Source organism: Sciurus vulgaris (assembly GCF_902686455.1).
Source record: "Sciurus vulgaris genome assembly, contig: HiC_scaffold_611_arrow_ctg1, whole genome shotgun sequence".
In the NCBI taxonomy this organism is placed as follows: domain Eukaryota; kingdom Metazoa; phylum Chordata; class Mammalia; order Rodentia; family Sciuridae; genus Sciurus; species Sciurus vulgaris.
Window position 1 is genome coordinate 2,366,204 of NW_027632409.1, and position 8,279 is coordinate 2,374,482.

Consider the following 8,279-nt stretch of genomic DNA (forward strand, 5'->3'; position numbering starts at 1 on the left):
GTAGAGATCTCTATACTTCTGTTACTTAGGACTAGGTAATCATACTAGCAAACATAGATTAAGTCTACCTGTGTAACTTAGGAAGGTCTTAAACTGACTAAATCTTCTGAATCTGGCAGTTTCTCTTGATAGTTATCAGGAACATTTGCTGAAGAATCTTTTTTTTTTTTTTCATTTGTAGCTTCCAGTTTTTATTCTAGTGGGCTAATACAAGTGTACATCTTAAGTTACATTTAATTATTATTTCTTTAAAATGCCCAAGAATGGCTGTATTTTGGGTTTTAACTGTTTTGCTGGGTGTTTAAGATCAAGCTGGTCAAATTGACCTGGTTCCTGTCTTGTTAAAGAGTCAGCTGAGTTCCCACAGGGGTCACTTGTAGAGATCTTAAGAGCAGCTTCTTAGCTCCACCAGTGCCATTGGTTAGGCAGGGTCTTTTTGATGACGTGGCTTTCCTTGAAAGCATCAGGGATGTCTCCCTTTTTCCATGACTTTTCTCTGCAGCAGATGCACTGAGTGATTTTTCATCCTCTAGTCTCAACAATCTCCTTGATCAGGAGGTTGTGTGACCCAGAGTTGCAGCACTCCTTAAAGAAGTCCCCTTATTCCCTGGGTTCAGGCTGACTTTGAGGGCAAGATACTGTTTTTTTCTTGGCCTCTGTATTTAATTCCAATTTCTAAGTTTGATCTTTATTATTCAGCAAGCCAGTCTCACCAGTCATAAAGTAAGAGTACTGGGCTTTAACTTCAATGTCTATAATTTTACATTTATTTACCCTTTTATCTAACTGGAGTCTGTATTAGTACTGGAAGTTACCACTATCTGTTTTATAGGTGATGGCTTATTATCACAAGTTACCTAGGTTGTATGTTCTGGAAGCAGCTACTTCTGCAAAACAGTAACAGGCAACAGTTTTAGAAAGTAAAATTAGCAAGAGAAAAAACATATTCAGCTTGTATAATAGCTATCTTGAATTTTGACTGAGAACCACATTATATCCCCTATTTGAGATCATACTAATTTTACAACAAAAAACATCTTTTGACTATAACTTTAAATAAGCTGTAGTCTGACTTATTTTGGAGTCACTCTAACATGCAGCAGGGTGAGGCAGAGCCTTATCTCAGGTAAGGCCGGGCTCTTCACAAATCTTAAGTAAAATGTTCTAATCCTGAATCTAATTTTTTCCCCTTTTGCCATGACCAGCATGACCAAATTTTCAAGTTCAGTGAGGGGCAAAGGAGTATTAGAAAATAAAGGTTTATAAACACAGATTTTGAAGATTAAGCTGAGATCAGATGGAACTCTGTTCTCTGACGTAGATGCAGATCTAAAGAGTTATGTTAGCAATCTTTATACATGTTTTATTATTAGGTTAAAGACCATGTAAGCATTATTCTTTGTTTTCAGGAGAGTTACAGAGACTAGAAGATCTTTGTAACTTTTTCCACAACTGTAAAGTGCAATGTTAGGAACTCTGTGTAGCTCTCTAAGAAGTCCACTGTCCAAAGTTAATGTAAGGTGGGCAGGAACTAGAGAAGGGAGCTGATGAAACACTGATTATCTAGCAAAACAATTTTTTTTCTTCTCTGCCCAAGAGCTGTGTGCCTGAGATCAATGTAAGACCTGATAGGACACCTCTACAGAGCCTCCCCAGGGAGGGTACTGCCACAGCATTTAGGCATCTTGTGCCCCTACACAGGAACACTTTAAGGCACCAGGCATGCTATAGTCGTGTGGTCAAAGACCCCAATCTCAGTTATTGTTGTCCCATTTTTGCTATTGCGTATCACACTCTTTATTAAATGTCATTTTAAGAAGTTTACATATATTGATTCCTGAGTCTATATGAACATTAGTTAACACAGTCTAACATTATATCCAAAACAGGAATCAATCAAAGAAAGGCTGAGAGAGCTTTTAAGTTTTCTTTTGTGTAGCAAAATGCTTTTACCTTCTACTATATGAACCTTTAAACAAATCAGGCTGTCACTAACTCTTAGATATACATTTACATTTAAGTTTTTATCTCAGTGAAACAAGTAACCAATTTTGCATATATCTTATTGATAATAGGTCCCATAATAGAACATTAAATGATAAAAAAAAATGCCCAATAAAATGTACTCCTTAAGTTTAAGATTACCATTACAGACAAATTTATTCTGGAGAATAGCAGCAATTGATAAATTCCCTGCTTTAAAAACTTGTGTACCTGGAAAATATGAACACATTTAATATACAAAGAGTGACCATTTTACAATTACCTTGATACTTTTATATTTTACCAAATTTAGCTTTTAAAGAAAAATGTAGACTCTGTAACACAGTATAATACTCTTAACAGTTGTTTAACCATAAATGTATAAACCTCAATTTTTAAGACTAATTGTTCTAAAGAATAAAACTTAATAGACACAAAGTTAAGAGTAAATTAGTGTTTCAAATCCTTGTCATTTTACCATATAGATTAGACTTCGTTATATCAGAACATTAGTATTTCACCTTAGGAAAAACCTTAAGAAGCTTTCCTGATTGTCTCACATACTTGTAAACAACTTAGTTTCATGCTAACTTGTTGACATTTGCTCTTTACTTACAGACAGATTTTTTTAGCACTTACTTAGACCTTCATGTATTTCATCACATAAACACTTTCTTACCCAGAAACATTTCCTTTTCCCTTTTACTAAATATATTTCCATACCCAGAACCTTTTATTTTCTTTTTCCTTTCTGTTGACACCTTTTTGTTCACATTCTGAAACAACTCTCATGAAATTTCTGAATTTAGATAAATAACTCTATTTTAACAAGATAAAATACTTTGTTGTTTATAGTACTCTAACTGAAACACAGTGAGAGGGAAGATAGTAACTCTACATCTAAATCTAAGAGCTCTTTTGAGCTTTGCAGAACTGGAGGGGGAGTGGAGGAAGTGGTAAGAAAGCATATGGAATGCTCACCCTCTGGGTTGGGGTTTTACCTGTTAGGACATAACTCTTAATAACCTTGTTTTTAGTAATGACACAAAGTAATTTTAAACACTTTTTAATTTACTAAACTATGAAAACGCCAATAATGTTTAAGTATGATACCCCATGGAATTTAAGGTCTTATGAGTACTTAACGTTATTTAACAATTAGCATTTTAACTTTGCAAATTAATCAGATGTCTTTATAAACACATTTGTGTAGTCCTATACATGTTAAATTTAATTCAGTTATTCTGCAAAAACCAAGATATCAGACAAGTGTCCTGAACAGTATTTGTTGTCTCTTTCCTGCTGAAGAAAAGTCCTAGAAACAATTGATATTAGACATTGTTTAACATCAACATTTCATTAGTTTGACCACCTAGAGACTTGCAAGGTATTTCTAAAGACATTTCACTTTTATTAGTTTACCCAATTTAAATTGAACCTTTTAAAATCACGCGAATAAAAGTATTTGGATCTATTTTTAAATTTCAACTTTAGGAGCGCTCAGTTTTGATAGACAAACATGACATCAGACATAAAAACAAATAACACAAAATCAAAGGCCTTGTAACTTTATAGGTGAATCTCCATTGCAATGTAACAGATGTTTAAAAATTCTACTTGAATAAAAAATAGAACTGATCAAAAAAATCATGAGCTCAAAAAATATAGAATTACAAAAAACAAAAGTCCTGGAAAAATGATATGTCCATTAATTACTTTAGAAAAGCACCATAAAATTTACTTTTGCTGGAGTTCAGATAAGACTCTTTTTACCTTTATTTTTTCTTTTTTTCCCTGGGTTTGAGACCGGTCACCTACTGAGCTTTTAGGCTTCATTTATTTAACATTTCAATGTAAACCTTGACTGAGATCTGGAAGGATCTAACAGGTTTTAACAGAAACCTTGTGCCTAGGGCATTTTAGCCATCTCATCAGGACAGGTTGGATGTTAAAAAAAAAATTATGAGACCTTATTTTCCATTACTTTTGGGAATAAAGCTACTTTGCTAAGTTCCTCACTGAGATATGCCATTGGTTATTGAGCTGCCTATGGTGCTTATCCAGGATTTCTTTTCCCCTTTGTGACAAACAGGTTAAATCTTGCTTCATAGGTAAGCTGAGGACAAGAGCTTGAAGTAAGTCCCCTTCTTGATATTCCTAGTGCAGAATATTGTCCTATAGTGGCTATTTTCTGTAGTATTGAACCTGTTGATGACATAATTAAGCTTTATTTTCTTGATCTTTTAATTCTTATTAGCTAAGAAGTTTAGAAGTTCTGCAATGGCCTTTTGATATTCCTCCTGGGTGGTGGTACATAAAATATGTACTTTACTTACTGGAGAAAAATCACAGATGTTTAAAAATAACTCTAGAGTTGAATAAAAATAGAACTGATCAAAAAAATCATTAACCTAGGTATGTAGGATCAAAATTATGAGCTCAGAAATATAGCATTAAAGGAAAACGAAACAAAACAAGAATCCTAGAAAATGAATTCTGTGTAGCAGTCCAGGATTTGAAATGAACACTTTTTTTTCTCTCAGGTTACTCTCCTCTCTCCCGCTGAGACTGCTACAGTTTACATTCCAATGCAGGCTTCAACAAGGCCAGACAGGGGGGAGGGAGGGATTACCCAGGACTTTTTAACTTTTTTTTTCCTGGTTGAGAAATCAGGTTAGGTTTGAATGCAGAAAATCTTGAAACATTTTTTCCCACTACTTTTGGGGAATGGAGCTGCTGAGCTCTCCGCCTAACGGGATTGGAGTAAGCAAATCTCTTAGGAACAAGGAGAAGGAATGTAAAGTACCCTGCAATAAGTATCCCTAAGCCTAAGAATAGGGGACCTGAGGGAGGACAAAGGGAGCCCATCCTCTAACAAACAAAGAGGTGCTTAGGACAGACTAGTGACGGGTAACTATGCGAACAAAGGGAACATGGGCATTTCCATACTAATTGTCCCAGGTCTTATTTCTACAGTTTGGATTCCTATGTCTGACCAGCAAGGGAAGGGGAGTATCCAGGAGGGAGTGGATGTGTGGAAGTGTTGTGCAGCCCATTTTACTCTCCAAAAATGAAGAGACAGAAAGCTGCACCGCAAACAGATGTGGGGTGCATGGAGAGAGAAGCTTACTTTTCTCACTTGGTGTAGATCTTGGTGAAGATTGGCTACTCTGTGGAGCAGAGTGCAGCAAACCCACCCTCCTGTAGGTGGTCCACGCCAAAGTTCTCTCCTCTGGCACAGACCTCTGAAAAGTGACTCAGGAGGAAAGTCTTAGGAGTCACCTGAGCCTGTTCCCTGTATAATTCCAAAAGGATGAAATGAATTTGACCATTGATTAGTATTTCTCCTTTCTATCAGGAGATTCATAGACCTGTTTTCCTCCAGATTGGAGATGAGAAATTTAAGAATGAGAAATGGTGAGAATAGTAGCGAACTAACACAATGAAGAATTCAATAGGAGGCAAGAGTAAAGACCATACGATACAATACACAAACAGATAGACATATAGCGCGCTGCATCAAAATTGGCTAGTTGATATTTTGTCGACAAAAACAAAAGCCCAGATGCGACAGAGTTGCCCAGATGCAGCACAAAGGCTGCCCAGATGGGTTCAGGGGATGTCTCTCAAGACCCTGCTGGAGTCCTATAGCACATCTGCCAGGACTTTGCCAGCCCAGAACCAGAACCTGCAGGCAATCCAGACAGAAATACGGCAATGCCTTACTCACCGGCCAATGATGTCACTTATGACTCTATGATCAGGTGTCTGGGTGGGCTTGGGGTATCCCGGGCAAGCCACCATATGTCGTGCCCAGTGGCTCAAGACCCCACAAAGACCACCAGAGACCACAATCAATGCAAGCAACAAAGAGTCATTTATTAGCAAGCTTGAGCCTGGTCCTCCATGCACTCAGTAACCAGTGATGCTAAGAGGCCCTGAGCCTTTGTTCAACAGGCCTTTTTATAATGAAAGGCAAACAGTTTTACAGTGTTCTTTTTAATTGGTTAACATAAAATTGTATACAATATTATTTTAAGTTCTGGGTCTCCGAGAGGAGGGTTATCATTATCTTTTAAGTTTGCTTTTGTGCCGGCAAGGTCAGCCACCTGGCCTTTACAAATAAGAGGTGAAGATTCTTTGCAGCTTTTTGAGGGGTTGAGGGCAATTAGGGAAGAGATTCGTATTTACACAGGCCATGGCTTTTATGAGGGGCTGAGGGCAGTTTGGGAAGAGCCTCATATTTGTATTTACACAGGTGCGGGCTCTTTTTATATTTACACACCTATTTACTACAACCTCTATTAATCCCTCTTTTACATAACTGGGGATTCCTTGGATAGAAATAAAAACTTTCTACAATGGAATTTGACTCCACTTATACTTGAGGAGAAAATTATTTCAGATGGTTTTTTTAATAGCCCACCTCACTTCCCAACAAGTTATCTATTAAATGTTCATACTTTACTTGACAAAGCATGGCTAGAAATTCAGCAAGAAAATTCATGTATTATGTGGTATACATTATAGGACAAGTAAAGTGTGGCTCACGTTATCATGAAACAGAATTCTTAGTCGCAGGAGTATAAGATATTTGGCAAGCCAAAATGAACAGGAAAGACATTCATTTCTACTGTCACTAAGGTGGGAAGGAGACAGTCCTGATTGAAAGACATCCCAAGTTCTCACGCCATTTGTTTTGGCTAAGGCATAATCTACACTACCTGGAGAAATTATCACCAAATTCAGGTGTGGTCCTCCTAGATTCCATCAGAGTTCCTTTCTTTAATAATTAGAACAGATTCACTCGACATCCAAGCATGACTCAAGTGAGAGGTGGTGGAAGAGAATCACATGGGGACTAGTGGAGGAATCAGGGTGATTGTCTGAAATAAGGAACACCACAATGATGAAAGGATTCTGATAAGTGCTAAAAATAAGGTACCCCAACACCCTGAGCCAGATGATTTAAATATGCCACTTCAAGTGGCTTTCAGACTGTATGTGGAAAGCTCAAGTGACTAAATTGATTTAACCTGAATTAAAAGAAAAGTAGTATTTCACAGAATACTTAGCATTCTCATTCACTATTCTCATTAGATGACAAAATATATCAATTTCAAGTGATTTTTTAAAAAAAATCATTATATATTTTACCTTGCCTGAACTAAATGCACTAAAATTGGCATATGTCTTTCACATATATGCACTTGGACATCACAGAATAGCACTGAGGGTTGTGTGCTAATGAATGAGTATGACCCCATAAAATACAAGGACAGGTGAACCTTTGCTGATTATTTTTCTATTTTACAAGTTTTATCATTGAAGCACAACCAAATATGCTGAATGTTTAAATGAAGAAATATATCACCTGATTTGATCAATATTTTGGAAAATGTCAAATGTCTGTAATGCTACTCTACAATTAGTAATTTTAAAAATCTACAGTTTCGCTCCGGTGGGAAGCACCTTTCCAGGCTAGCTTCTTGGAGCAGACCGCCCAATGAGAACCTTTCCACACAGAGCCAGCCACAAATCCCCAAGCCAGTGGTGAACTCCGGCCCACAAGCAGCCTCTGGGACCAGGGCAAGGCAGTCAGAGAACTCTCCAGGTGGACCTGTCCCCTGGCCCCACAGCTGCAGGCTGCAGGGGCACCTGGCTCTACTTGCGGTGCTTGACAGAGTTCCACTCAAGGATGGTTGCAGAGACTCATCCTAAAAGGATTGTAGCCAGATGTATGCCTCCCTAGCTTGGATGTTATTCTGTGGAGTTTTCCTAATAATGTATTACTCACTTCAGTCTGAGGATCTTGCTAGAGGTGATGGGAATAATTCTACAAACTTCCAGAAAAACATCACGGAGACAAAACACATGTTGAAACCCTGTGATGTTAACCTCACTACAGGAGAATATTTTTATTATGTTAAAAATCAAACACTGCAATCACTGCATATCCAGAACCTGCTGGGGCACAGAAATTTATATATAACAATGTTTCCCCAAGTTCTAAGCAAAAAGCACCTCCCATAGTAGCTACTAGATATGGACTAGCATATTTTTTCTATTGCAAGCCCTGGTACCCCCCTAAAGGCAAGCCCTTAGAGAAGGTAGATATAGATCTCCCCCTGCCTCCTACAGGGTGGTTTAATCCAGATGATGGTTTTGTTTATGTGTGGTGGTAAGGTAAAAAAAATAAGGTTACATAACATTCCTTCCTTCCTATAAAAATATGTCACCCCTATAATAAACATTGGTACACAATAACCATTGGGACCGCTGCCCTCCTGTAACCC

The 8,279-nt window shown here is 37.5% G+C and overlaps 1 long non-coding RNA gene across 1 annotated transcript; it reads right to left on the bottom strand.

The window, feature by feature from the left end:
• Positions 1 to 2,744: 2,744 nt before the first annotated feature.
• On the bottom strand, positions 2,745 to 4,389 carry LOC306652832. The gene is made up of 3 exons (XR_013761558.1): positions 4,375 to 4,389; positions 3,064 to 3,617; positions 2,745 to 2,759 (listed from the first exon to the last, which is right to left on the bottom strand). It is a non-coding gene; the product is annotated as an uncharacterized lncRNA (long non-coding RNA).
• Between the last annotated feature and the right edge of the window lie 3,890 nt (positions 4,390 to 8,279).